The 14,857-nt window shown below is 35.3% G+C and overlaps 1 non-coding gene across 1 annotated transcript; it reads right to left on the bottom strand.

Annotated features, from left to right (window-relative positions):
* Positions 1-14,341: 14,341 nt before the first annotated feature.
* LOC143653421 (U6 spliceosomal RNA) lies at positions 14,342-14,446 on the bottom strand. The gene has a single exon (XR_013161264.1). It is a non-coding gene; the product is annotated as a U6 spliceosomal RNA (small nuclear RNA).
* Positions 14,447-14,857: the final 411 nt, after the last annotated feature.

Here is a 14,857-nt window from a genome sequence, read left to right on the forward strand (position 1 = left end):
AGTATTTACAAACAAATAATAAAACCAATCAAAATGAGCTTTTTTTTTTAAACAGGAAAGAAGTCTAGAAATGTTGTAGTGCAGTGCCTTCTTTTACAGATTAGAAGTTTGTGGCCCAGAGAGTGATCAAGTTGCATTTTTTCCCCTTTATTAGAGAAGTTGTGATTTATAGAACAAAAATGCATAAAATACAGGATTCCCATGTATCATTAGCACATTGCATTGGTGTGGAACATTTGTTACGATTAATGAAAATACATTTTTATAATTGTACTATTAATTACAACCTATGGTTTAATTTAGGGTTCACTCTGTATAGTGTTGTTCTGTGGATTTTTTATTAAATTTTTATTCTGTTACCATATGCAAGCTAACAATTTCCCTTTTAACTACATTCAGATATATATTTCAGTACTATTAACTATACTCACAATATTGTGCTACTATCACCACTATCCATTACCAAAATATTTCCATTGTTTCAAATAGGGTTTCCATTGTTTCAAATAGGAACCCTGTGCATTTTAAGCCTTAACTTCCTGTTCTAGTTTGTTAGCTGCTGGAATGCAACACACCAGAGATGGATTGGCTTTTAATAAAAGGGGATTTATTTAATTAGTTCTTCAGAGGAAAGGTAGCTAACTTTCATCTGAGGTTCTTTCTCATGTGGAAGGCTCAGGGTAATCTCTGCTGGCCTTCTCTCCAGGCCTCTGGGTTCCAACAACTTTCCCCGGGGTGATTCCTTTCTGTATCTCCAAAGGCCTGGGCTGAGCTGCAAGTGTTGAGATAAGGTATGCTGAGGTGCTTGGGCTGTGCTACATTGTGCTCTCTCATTTAAGCACCAGCCAATTAAGTCAAACATCGTTCATTGTAGCAGGCACGTCTCCTAGCCGACTGCAGATGTAATCAGGAACAGATGAGGTTCACATGCCATCAGCTCATATCCACAGCAACATAACTAGGCATCTTCACCAGGCCAAGTTGACAACTGAATCTAACTACCACATATCCACCCTTTGTCAACTTGGCAACTACACACATCACCTTAAATAATATTAAGGTGCAAAAAAAATTCTCTTCTAGCTGTGGACCTGTGAATCTCAAAACAAGTTGTCTGGTGCCAATATGCAAAGGAAGGACAGTCACAGGACCCATAGGGAGAAATTGGAAAGAAAACCTACAGGGCAAACACCATTGGATTTCAAAGTCTGAAAGTCATTTATCCTTCAGCTTTAGAAAGTGGCAGTCTGTTGTGGAAATGGCAGAGAGCCCAGGTGTGGACTGTCATGGTCAGGTTCATGTGTCAACTTGGCCAAGTGGTATTACCTGTTTGTCTGGTTGGGCAAGTGCTGACCTGTCTGTTGTGATGAAGACATTTCATAGAATTAAATCATGATCATGTCAGCTGCATCCACAGCTGATTCCATTTGTAGTCAGTCAAAGGGGAGTGTCTTCTGCAATGAGTAATGCTTAATCTGCTTACTGGAAGCCTTCTAAGGAGGATTCAGAAGAGACAGGCTATTCCTGCTTCGGCTGGTGAGCCTCTCCTGTGGAGTTCGTTCAGATCCTTCATCGGAATCGTCAGCTTCACAACCTGCCCTGCGGATTTTGGACTCTGTGTTCCCACAGTCATGTGAGACACTTTTATAAATTTTATATTTGTGAGTGTTCCTTGTTGATTCTGTTTTTCTAGAGAACCCTAACTAATACACTTCCCACTCCTTATTCTCACTCCCCCTGGTAATCTCTATTCTAGATTCTGATTCTATATGTTTGCTTATACTAATTATTTCATGTCAACGGAGATCATATGTTATTTCTTCTTTTGTGTCTGGCATATTTCACACAAAATGATGTCTTCTAGGTTCACCAATGTTATTGCTTGTATCATGGTATCATTCCTTTTTATGGCTGAATACTATTCCATTATATGTATAGACTACATTTTGTTTATCCATTCATTTGTTAATGGACACTTGGATTGCTTCCATCTTTTGGCAATTGTGAATAATGTTACTATGAACATCAGTGTGCAAGTATCTGTTTGAGTCCCTGCTTTCATTTCTTTGGGGTATATACCTAGAATGGGATTGCTGGGTCATATGATAATTCCATACTTAACTTACTTACAAAGGAGCTGTGCCATTTTATGTTCCCACCAGCAATGAATGAGTTCCTATTTCTCCGCATCTTTCCAACACTTGTAGTCTTCCGATTTTTTCAATAGCAATCATTATAAAGGGCTTGAAATGGTATCTCATTGTGATTTTGATTTGTGTTACTCTGATGGCTAATGATTTGAACTATTTTTCATGTGTTTTCTGGCCTTTTGTAAACCTTCTTTGGAGGGACAAAGAAAGACACTACATATTAATAAGAGGGACAATTCACCAGGAAAAAATAGCAATCATAAATGTATATGCTCCCAATCAAGGAGCTCCAAAGTACATGAGGCACATATTGGAAAAATTGAAGGGGGCTATAGACATATCAACAGTAACAGTGGGAGACTTCAATATACCACTCTTCACTATAGATACAAGGACATAGAGAACCTAACCAATAAGACAAATGAATTAGATCTAATAGACATGTACAGATCATTACATCCCACAATACCAGGATACACATTTTTCTCTAGTGCACATGGAACATTCTCTAGGATAGATCATTTACTGGGACATAAACTATGTCTATATAAATTTGACAAGATTGAAATTACTCAAAGCACTTTCTCTGATCACAAAGGAATAAAGTTGGAAATTAATAATCACCAAAAAACCAAAGCTTTCACAAATATGTAGAGATTAAACAACACACTCAAACAATCAGTGGGTCAAGGAAGAAATTACTAGAGAAATTAGTAAATATTTGGAGATGAATGATAATGAAAATACAACATATCAAAACTTATGGGATGTGGCAAAGGCAGTGCTGAGAGGGAAATTTATTACCCTAAATGCCTATACCAAAAAAACAAGAATGAGCAAAACTTGAGGATTTGACTGCGCACATGGAGAATTTAGAGAAAGAACAGCAAACTAACCCCAAAGCAAATAAAAGATGATATAAGCAGAAATGAACAAACTGGAGAACAATAAAACAATAGAAAGAATCAACAAAACTAAAAGTTAGTTCTTTGAGGAAATTAATAAAATTGATGGTACCCTAGCTAGACTAATAAAGAAAGAAAGAGGACACAAATAAACAAAATCAGAAATGGGGGGGGGGGGTCATTACCACAGATCATGAAGAAATGTAAAAAATCGTAAGAGAATATTATGAGCAACTATATGCCAACAAGCTAGATAACTTAGATGAAATGGACAAATTCCTAGAAACACGTGAATTACCTATACTGATCAAGAAGAAATAGAAGATCTCAACAAACCAATTACAAGTAAAGAGATCCAGTCAGTCATCAAAAATCATCCCCACCCTGCCCCCCCCATACACACACACAAAAGCCCTGGACTTGATGTCTTCACAGGAGAATTTTATCAAACTATTCAAAAATAACTGACACCAATCCAGTTCAAACTCTCCCAAAAAAAAATTGAAGAAAAAGGAATGCTACCTAACTCATTTCGTGAAGCTAACATCACTCTAATACCAAAACTGAATAAAGACGATACAAGAAAAGAAAACTATAGACCAATATCCTTAATGAGCATAGATGTGAAAATTCTTAACAAAATACCAGCAAATTGTATCCAGTGTCACATTAAAAGAATTATTTATCATGATTGAGTGGGATTTATACAGGAATACAAGGGTGATTCAACATAAGAAAATCAATCAACATAATACAGCACTGTGGTAGTTAGATTCAGTTGTCAACTTGGCCAGGTGAAAGCACCTAGTTCTGTTGCTGTGGACATGAGCCAATGGTAGGTGAATCTCATCTGTTGCTAATTACATCCGCAGTCGGCTAGGAGGCGTGTCTGCTGCAATGAGTGACGTTTAACTTAATTGGCTTGTGCTTAAATGAGAGAACGCAATGTAGCACAGGCTAGCAGCTCAGCATTCCTCATCACAGCACTTGCAGCTCAGCCCAGGCCTTTGGAGAAGTCACCCCGGGGAAAGTTGTTGGAACCCAGGGGCCTGGAGAGAAGACCAGCAGAGACCATCCTGTGCCTTCCACGTAAGAAAAGAGCCTCAGTGGAAAGTTAGCTGCCTTTCCTCTGAAGAACCAACAAAATAAATCCCCTTTTATTAAAAGCCAATCCGTCTCTGATGTGTTGCATCCCAGCAGCTAGCAAACCAGAACAAGCACATTAACAAATCAAAAGGGAAAAATCACATGATCATATCAATTGATGCTGAAAAAGCATTCAACACAATCCAGCATCCTTTCCTAATAAAAACGCTTCAAAAGTTAGGCATTGAAGGAAACTTTCTCAATATTATAAAAGGCATAAATGAAAAACCCATAGCGAGCATCATACTTAATGGTGAGAAATTGAAAGCTTTCCCCTTGAGATCAGGGATGAGACAAGAATGCCTACTGTCACCACTATTATTCAACATTGTATTAAAAATACTAGCTGGAACAATTAGACAGAAGAAAGAAATAAAAGGCATCTACATAGGTAGAGAAGAAGTAAAACTTTCATTATTTGCAGATGACATGATCCTATACTTAGAAAATTCTGAGAAATCTATAGTAGAACTACTTAAGCTAATAAACAAAGTCAGCAAAGTGGCAGGATACAAGATTAATACACAAAATCAGTGGTGTTTCTATACACAAGCAATGACCTATCAGAGGTGACAACTAAAGAAGAAATTCCATTCAGAATAGCAACCGGAAGAATTAGGTAGCTAGGAATAAGGCTAACCAGGGATGTCAAGGACAGTGGTCAAAACAGCATGGTACTGGCCAAAGACAGAAGGACTGACCAGTGGAATAGAATCAAGAGTGCAGAGATGGACCACCAAATTTATGGGCATTTGATCTTCAATAATGCCCCCAAATCCACTGAATTGGGACAGACTAATCTTTTCAATAAATGGGCATGGGAGAACTGGACTTCAATAGCCAAAAGAATGAAAGAGGACCCCTACATTACATCCTACACAAAAATTAATTCAAAATGGATCAAAGACCTAAATGTAAGAGCCAGTACCATAAAACTTCTTGAAACAAATGTAGGGAGATATCTAGATCTAGATCTAGTAATAAGGGGTAGCTTCTTAAACTTTGCGCCTAAAGCACAAGTTGTGAAAGAAAAAATTGTCAAATGGGAACTCCTTAAGATCAAGGGCTTCTGTGCCTGAAAGGACTTTGTTAAAAAGGTGAAGAGGCAGTCAACTCAATGGGAGAAAATATTTGGAAACCACATATCAGATAAAGGCTTGATATCCTGTATACATAAATAAATTATACAGTTCACCAACAAAAGAGCAAACAACCCAATTATAAAATGGGCAGAGGAAATGAATAGGCACTTTTCTGAAGAGCAAATACAGATGGCTAAAAAGCACATGAAGAACTGCTCATCTTCACTGGCTATAAGGGAAATGCAAATTAAGATGACAATGAGATATCACCTCACACCTATAAGAATGGCTACTATTAAACAAACACAACTAAAAATGTTAGAGAGGATGCAGAGAAATTGGAACACTTATTCACTGTGGGTGGGAATGTAAATTGGTTCAGCCACTATGGAAACCAGTTTGGCGGCTCCTCAGAAAACTAAATATTGAGTTGCCCTATGACCCAATAATACCAACACTCGGTATAAATCCAGAAGAGTTGAGGGCAGTGACACAAACAGACATTTGCACATCGATGTTCATAGTGACACCATTCATAATTGCCAAGAAATGGAAGCAATCAGGTTCCCATCAACAGAAGAGTGGATAAATAAAATAAATAAAACGTGGTATATACATACAATGGAATATTATGCAGCATTTAGACAAAATGATGTCCTGAAACATATGACAACATGAATGAACCTTAAGGACATAATGCTGAGTGAAATAAGCCAGATACAAAAGGACAGATACTGTATGATTCCATTATTAGGACTCTGAGAAAGCCACTGGTGTTTTGGAGCAGCTAGAAGGAAAAATCTGAGTGAGGGTATGGTAGCCCATGACAAACTCTGGGAACTGTTCTGTAGTCACTTGTTGAAATATGCTTTGAAAATTATTGCTTTTTTTACTTTCTTCTCTTTGTGGGTATATATATGTTATATTTTACAACTAAATAAGTGGTTTAAAAAATCTATAGGCAGTTATAATAATATTAGATAAAATAAATTCCTGAAATCAAAAATTTGAAAATATTTAGTAACACTGCTCACTACTATAGCAAAGTTGATATTTGTAATAACTTTTTACTTGCTATTTTGATAATGCACACAGTTTTGATAATTAATCAAATGGTATTTAAGATACTGTTTATAGGGCGGTGCGATGGTGGCTCAGTGGCAGATTTCTTGCCTGCCATGCCAGAGACCTGAGTTTGATTCACAGTGCCTGCCCATGCAGGAAAAAAAAAAAAGCTTATATGTAAAATTCAAGTAACTCTGAAATCTGTATTTATAGATTTTTTCCTTCCTTGTTTTAATTTTAAATTGGTTTATGAAACAGATTGTACAAACAGATTTTATGATAATTACTTAAATTTTTTCAATACGTCTATAGATAAGCTAACTTAGATATCCATTTTAGGTGGTTAAGATTTCCATGTTTAACTGTAAAAATATTTTTATCTTCATATTTTCCTGAAATCAGGAAAATATTTAGTAACATAGGTCATTACTATAGCAATGCAGATATTTGCAAGGATTCTCTACTTGATATTTTGAAACATTCACAGTTTTGACAGCTGATCAAATGATATCTAAGTCAGTGTTTAATACTAAGAATTTAAGAATTTTACTATCTGAATATGTAGATTTTTTCCTTGTTGCCTTAATTTTAAGTTGGTTTATGAAAATTACTGCACCAACATAGGTTTTACAATGATTATATGGATACTTTATTTATGCTTACGGTTAAGCTAATATCCATTGTTGGTAGTTCTAAGTGTATTGTTTGTTTTCTTAAAAAAATTTAAAGAAAAGCTTTATCAGGTATGTTTTCTAAATATTTTCTCCTGTTATATAAGTTATTGTTTTCCTTTCATGTTGAAGTCATTTGAGGCACAAAAGTTTTAAATTTTGATGAGGTCCCAGTTATCTATTTTTTCTTTTATTGGTTGTTCATTGGATGTAAAGTCTACGAAACCATTAACTAACACAAGGTCCCAAAGATGCTTCCCATATTTCCTTCTAGGAGTTTGATAGTTCTGGCTCATATATTTAGGCCTTTGATCCATTTTGAGTTGATTTTCGTTTAATATGAGGTCGGAGTCTCCTTATTTCTCTTTTGCAAATGGAGACCCAGTTTTCCCAACACCATTTCTTAAAGAGACTATTCTTTCCCAATTGAATAGTCTTTGCCCCCTTGTCAAAAATCACTTGGCCTTAAATGTCAGGATTGATTTGTTTTTATTTTTTTAATATATTTTTATTGACAAAACAAAATAACATACAAACACAAACATTCTTAACATATGAACATTCCATACTTGGTGTACAATCAATGGCTCACAATATCATCATATAGTTCTATATTCATCACCATGATCATTTCTTAGAACATTTGCATCACTCCAGAAAAATAAGTAAAAAGAAAAAACTCATACATACCGTATCCCTTACCCCGCCTTCTCATTGACTACTAGTATTTCCATCTACCCAATATATTTTAACCTTTGTTCCCTCTATTTTTTCTATACCCCTTACCACTCTCTTTCATTGATCTCTAGTATTTCAGTCTACTCATTTTTAAAAATATTTGTTCACCCTATTATTTATCTATTTTTAATCCATATTTTTTACTCATCTCTCCATACCGTAAATAAAAGGAGCATCAGACTCAAGGTTTTCACCATCACACAGTGTAAGGGTTGATTTCTGAGCTCCCAATTTGATCCCACAGTCCATATGTCAATTTGATCCCACAGTCTCTTTGTCTGTGCCTGTGTCTGTATCAATGCTGTTTTGATTACTGTGGCTTTTTTATAAATTTTAAGATTAGTAAATTTAAGTCCACCAACTTCATTCTTCATTTTAAAGATGGCTTTGGTTATCCAGAGCCCCTTATATTTCCATATAAAAATGGAAAATTGGCTTTTCCATTTCTGCAAAGAAGGCTGTTAGAATTTTGACTAGGATTGATTTGAATCTATCAATCACTTTGGGTGAGATTGACAGCTTAACAATACTTAGTCTTCCAATCTATGAACATGGAACATCTTTTTATTTATTTAGGTCTTCTTTAATTTCTTTTAGAAATTTCTTGTAGTTTTCTGTGTACAAGTCTTTTACATCCTTGGTTAGATTTATTCTTAGATATCTAATTCTTTTAGTTGCTACAATGAATGGAATTTTTATTGGTTTCTTCTTCTGATTGCTCATTGCTTTTTTGAGGGGGGGATGTTGATCTTGTACCCCCCACTTTGCTGAATTTATTTATTAGCTTTAGGAATTTTGTTGTGGATTTTTCAGGATTTTCTATATGTAGGATCATGTCATCTGCAAATAGGAAAAGTTCTACTTCTTTACAACTTGGATACTCTTTATTTCTTTTCTTGCCTAATTGCCCTGGCAAGAATTTCTAGTACAATTTTGAATAACAGTGGTAACAGTGAGCATCTATATCTTGTTTCTGATCTTCAAGGGAAAATTTTCAGTCTTTCATCCTTAAGTAGGATGTCCTTTATCATGTTGAAGAAATTTCCTTCTATTCCCAGCATTCTACATGTTTTTATCATGAATGGGGTGCTGGATCTCATCAAATGCTTTTTCTGAGTCATTTGAAGATGATCATGTATTTTTTCCCTTTGTTTGGTTTATTACAGTAATGGGTTTTCCTATGTTGATCCTCCTTTGCCTATCTGGAATAAATCCCACCTGATTATGGTGTATAACTTTTTTAATGTGCTGTTAAATTTGGTTTGTAAGTATTTTTTTGAGGATTTTTGTATCAATATTCATAAGAGATATTTGCCTGTAATTTTGTTTTCCTGTGGCATCTTTATCTGCCTTTAGTATGAGGATGATGTTGGCCTTATAGAATGAATTAGGGAACACTCCTGCCTCTTCAGGTTTTGGAATGAGTATGAACAAAATTGGAGTTAAGTTTTCTTGGAATGTTTGATGAAATTCTCCTGTGAAAGCCCTCTGGTTCTGGACTCTTTTTTGTTGGTTGGTGTTTGATTACTGATTTAATCTCTTTAAAGGTAATTGGTTTACTGAGATCTTCTATTTGTTCTTGGGTCAGCATAGGTACTTTGTGTGTTTCTAAGAATTTGTCCATTTCAGCTAGGTTATCTAACTTACTGGCATACAGTTGTTTATAGCATTGTCTTATAGTGCCTTTTTATCAGTGGGGTTGGTAGTAATGCCCTTCTTTTCATTTTTGATTTTTGTTATTTAATATAGTCTCTCTTTTTTTATTTTCTTTCTTTCTTAGTCAGCCTAGCTAAAGTTTTGCCAATTTTATTGATCTTTTCAAAGAATCAATTTTTGGTTTTGTTGATTCTCTGTATTGATTTTTCTTATCTAGTTCATTTATCTCCACTTTAATCTTCATTTCCTTCTTTCTGCTTACTTTGGGTTTAGTTTACTTTTCTTTTTCTAGTCCTTCTAGTTTTGGGGTTAGGTCTTCTTCTTTTTTAATATAAGCATACAGAGCTATAAATTTGCCTCTTAGGCTTTGCTGCATCCTGTAAGTTTTGGTATATTGTATTTTTATTTTCATTTGCCTTAAAATATTTCCTAATCTCTCCTGTAATTTCCTCTTTAACCCATTGGTTGTTTAAGAGTATGTTGTTTAATTTCCACATATTTGTTAGTTTTCCATTTCTCCCTGTTATTGATTTCTAGCTTTATTCTGTTTGGTTGGTGAAGATAAATTGCATGATTTCAATATGTTTAATTTATTGAGGCTTGTTTTGTGACTTAATATGTGGTCTGTCCTGAAGAATGATCCACATGCACTTGAGAAAATGTGGATCCTGTTCCTGTTGGGTGAAGTGTTCTATATATGTCTGTTAGGTCTAGTGAGTTTAGTGTAGTGTTCAAGTTTTATATTTCCTCATTGATCTTCTAACTAAACGTTGTATCCATTATTGAAAGTAGTGTATTAAAATTTCCTTCTATTAATGCAGAACCATCAATTTCAGCCTTCACATCTGTCAGTTTCTGCTTCATATATTTTAGGGCTCTGCTGTTAGGTGCGTACATGTTTATAATTGTACATTTTCTGGTTGAATTGATCCCTTTTGTCAGTATATAATAACCGTCTTTGTCCCTCATAACTGCTTTTGACTTAAAGCCAAAATTTTATCTGATATTAGGATAGTTCTCCTTTGGTTATTGCATGCATGGTATATTTTTTCCCATCCTTTCTTTTTCAGCCTACTTGTATTTTTTAATTTAAGGTGATTCTCTTGCAGACAGCATATATCTGGGTCATGCTTTTTAATCCATTCTGCCAAACGCTGCCTTTGACTGGAGAGTTTAATCCACTCAAATTTAAAGTCACTACTGATAATGCAGGACTTTCTTCTGTTGTATCATTATTCTGATTTTATAAATCATGTACATTTACTGTCCCTCAATTCTTCCATTAATGCCTACCCTTATGTTTATTTGATATTTATATTGTACCATATTGAGTGCCTTCTTTTTTTATCTGAATATATTTTTCATATATTTTCCTTGTGGTTACCAGGAAGTTAAAATGTAACATCCTAAACATATAACAATCATATTTAGTTTGATACCATCTTGATTTCAACAGCTTATGCACATACTTTTTCCTATACTCCTCTACTGCCCACCTTTTTTGGGGGGCTTTGTTCCTGTTAAAACTTTACACATTGTATGTCCAAATCCATAGATTTAGCATTACTTTTTTTTCTGTTTTTCTTTTATTTTGTTTGATGTATTTTCTTTCTAGCATTACTTTTCTAATGCAATTTTTATTGAGATAATATTTACATACCATATAATCATCCAAAGTGTGCAATCAATGGTTCATATTATCATCATATAGTTTTGCATTCATCACCTCAATCAAGTTTTGAACATTTTCATCCCTTCCCCACAAACAAAAATAAGAATAAAAATAGAAATAAAATTTAAAAAGAACACCCAAAACATCCCATACCCTGTAACCCCCATTATTTATTTATGCCCTTACATATTTTACTCATCTATCCATATGCAGGATAAAGGGAGTGTCAGCCACAAGGTTTTCACAATCATATGATCACACTGTAAAGCTATATAGTCATACAGTTGTCTTCAAGAATCAAGGCTACTGGATTACAGTTCAACAGTTTCAGGCATTTCCTTCTAGCTATTCTAGTTCACTAAAAACTGAAAAGGGATATCTACATAATGCATAAGAATAACCTCCTTGACTCCACTTGAAGTCTCTCAGCCACTGAAACTTTATTTTGTTTCATTCTCTTCCCTCTTTGGTCCAGAAGGCTTGACCAAATCCCGTGATCCCAGATCCAAGCTCACCCCTGGGAGTCATGTCCCACATTGACAGGGACATCTATGCTCCTGGAAATGATGTCCCATGTAGAAGGGAGAGTAGTGATTTCGTTTGAGAGTTTGGTTTAGGGAGAGAGACCACATCTGAACAACAAAGGAGGTTCTTTAGGGGTGACTCTTGGGCATAATTATAAATAGGCTTAGCGTCTCCTTTGCATGAATAAATTTCATACAGGCAAACACCAAGATCAAGGGCTTGGCCTATTAAATTGGTAGTCCCCAATTCTTATGAGAATATCAGTAATTTCTCAGATTGGGAAATGCAATATTTCCATCTTTTCCCCTGTCCCTCAAGGGGACTTTTCAAATACTTTTTTTTTTGCCAAGTTTACTCTGAGTTGTATTGGGGCATTACACTAACTCATACAAGCCAACAAGATCTCACTCTCTATTCAGGGTTCCATTTAATAATATTGTCTGAATAAATTGACCATACAAGTTAAATTAGATAGTGTGTTACAGAAAATATAAATTTTGTACCAAATAAACATTCCTTTGGTCTCACATAGAAGTTGAGGCTTTGTAACAGAGTCAATATCATCCTTTACCCATTAGTGTGATTCACCTTAGTCTTAACTAGATCAGTTTCATTCATATCTATAATTGAAGTCTGACCTCTTTTTTTCAACTTTTTAAACAGTTGCTGTATAAGGTAATGCTGACTTTCGTAGCTTCAGAACTCTAGCTCTGAGTCTCAGGTGTCACACAGATACTTGAAGTTCCAGAGGATGATCAGGTTTTATGCAAATTGCTCAGCATCTCAGAATTTAGAAATAACTGTCACAACTCAGGAATCGATGTGATAGCTAAGAGCTTACAATCTAATAACCTTTACAATAAACATTCCCTTGATAAACTTTGCTCTTGAATTCAATTCTCAGAGTTTTCACATTATAATTAGTCCATATTAGTGAGGTTTTATAATATTTGTCTTTTCATTTCTGGCTTATTTCATTCAACATACTGTCCTCAAGGTTCATTCACCTCATTACATGCCTCACAACTTCATTCCTTCCTGCAGCTGCTCAATATTGCATTGCATGTAATCGTCACAGTTCGCCCTTCCATTCATCAGTTGATGTACTTTTAGGCCACCTTCTGCCACTGCATTGAACACTGCTGCCATAAACACCAGTGTGGAAATGTCTATTCATGTCCCTACTTTTGGTTCTTTCAAGTATTTACCTAATAACAAGGTTGCAGGATCCTATGATAACCCTATACTTAGCTTCCTGTGGAACCAACACACTGCCCTCCAGAGAGGCGGTACCATTCTACTTTCCTACCAACAGTGAATATTTATATATCTCTCTCCACGTTTTCTATAGCACTTGTATCTTTTTGTTTATTTTTAAACAGTTTTATTCACATACCATACAACCCACCTGAAATAAATAGTCAATGGTTCCTGGTATAGTTACATAATTATGCATTCATTACCACAATATCTGAGGACATTTCCATTTATTCCATAAAGAAAAAGAGGGGAAAAAAGAATAAAAAAGAAAAAACAACAATGCCAAGAATCCTATACCCCTTCCTTATATCCCCCTCTTATTGGCATTTACCTTTGATATATTGCCTTTTTTTACATTTACTGGAAGCATATTAAAATATTAGTATTAACTATAGACCCTAGTTTGCATTGATTGTATTTTTCCCATATACTATCCCACTTTCAAGATCTTATAATGTTGACATCTGTGCTGGTTTGAAAGGATGTATGTCCCCTAGAAAAGCCATGTTTTAATCTAAATCCCATTTCGTAAAGGCAGAATAATCCCTATTCAATACTGTATGTTTGAACCTGTAAGTAGATCATCTCTCTGGAGATGTAACCCAATAAAGAGTGATTGTTAAGCTGGATTGGGGGAGATGTGTTTCCACCCATTTGGTCTTGATTAGTTTCTGGAGTCCTATAAAAGGGAACATTTTGAAGAATGAGAGAGATTCAGAGAAAACAGAGAAGAATGACATAGCCATGAGAAGCAGAGAGTCCATCAGCCAGCACTTTGGAGATGAAGAAGGAAAAACACCTTTCAGGGAGCTTCATGAAACAGGAAGCCAGGAGAGAAGGTAGCAGATGACACCGTGTTCACCATGGGCCCTTCCAGCTGAGCGCGAAACTGTGACTGTGTTCACCATGTGCCTTCTCACTTGAGAGAGAAACCCTGAACTTCATCGGCCTTCTTGAACCAAGGTATCTTTTCCTGGATGCCTTTGATTGAACATTTCCAATGACTTGAATAATTGGGACATTTTCTCAGCCTTAGAACTGTAAATTAGCAACTTATTAAGTTCCCCTTTTTAAAAGCCATTTCATTCTGGTATATTGCATTCCTGCAGCTAGCAAACTAGAACAACATCCATTTATTCTCCCTCATGTAAAAGCATTCTTCTATTTTTACATTTAATCACTATCATTGTCCACTCCAGGTTTTGTTAAGTTATACAGTTCCAGTCTTTATATTTTTCCTTCTGGTATCATACATGTCCCTAGCCTTCCTCTTTCAACCACCCTCACACTCAGCTTTGTTCAGTTTATTCTACACTCTTCTCCAAACCTCTTTTTACTGTCTTTTTCTATCTGCCTTTAGTGTTCCCTTTATCACATCTTATAGAGCAGGTCTCTTGTTTACAAATTCTCAGAGTCTGTTTGTCTAAAAATATTTTAAACTCTCCATCATTTAAAAATTTTTTTTCTTTTAAAAAATATGGAATGCTTCCCAAATTTGTGCATCATCCTTGCGTGGGCCATGCTAATCTTCTCTGTATCGGCCCAATTTCAGTATATGTGCCGCCGAAACAAGCACTCTCCATCATTTTTGAAGGATAATTTTTCTGAATATAGAATTCTTGGTTGGCAATTTTTCTCTTTCAGCATCTTAAATATAGCATACCACTGCCTTCTCACCTCCACAGTTTCTACTCAGAAGTCCATACATAGTGTTATTGAGCTTCCCTTGTCTGTGATGGATTACTTTTCTCTTGCTGCTTTCACAAGTCTTTGTCTTTGACATTTGAAAATCTGATTAGTAAGGGTCTTGGAGTAAATATATTTGGACCTATTCTGTTTGAGGTATGCTGTACTTCTTGGATCTGCAATGTTATGTCTTTCATAAGAGATGGGAAACTGTCAGTGATTATTTCCTTGATTATTCTTTCTGCCCCTTTTCCCTTCTCTTCTCTTTCTGGACACCCATATTTATGAGCTTTGAGTTGTT

This window comes from Tamandua tetradactyla, chromosome 1, assembly GCF_023851605.1.
Source record: "Tamandua tetradactyla isolate mTamTet1 chromosome 1, mTamTet1.pri, whole genome shotgun sequence".
Classification (NCBI taxonomy): Eukaryota; Metazoa; Chordata; class Mammalia; order Pilosa; family Myrmecophagidae; genus Tamandua; species Tamandua tetradactyla.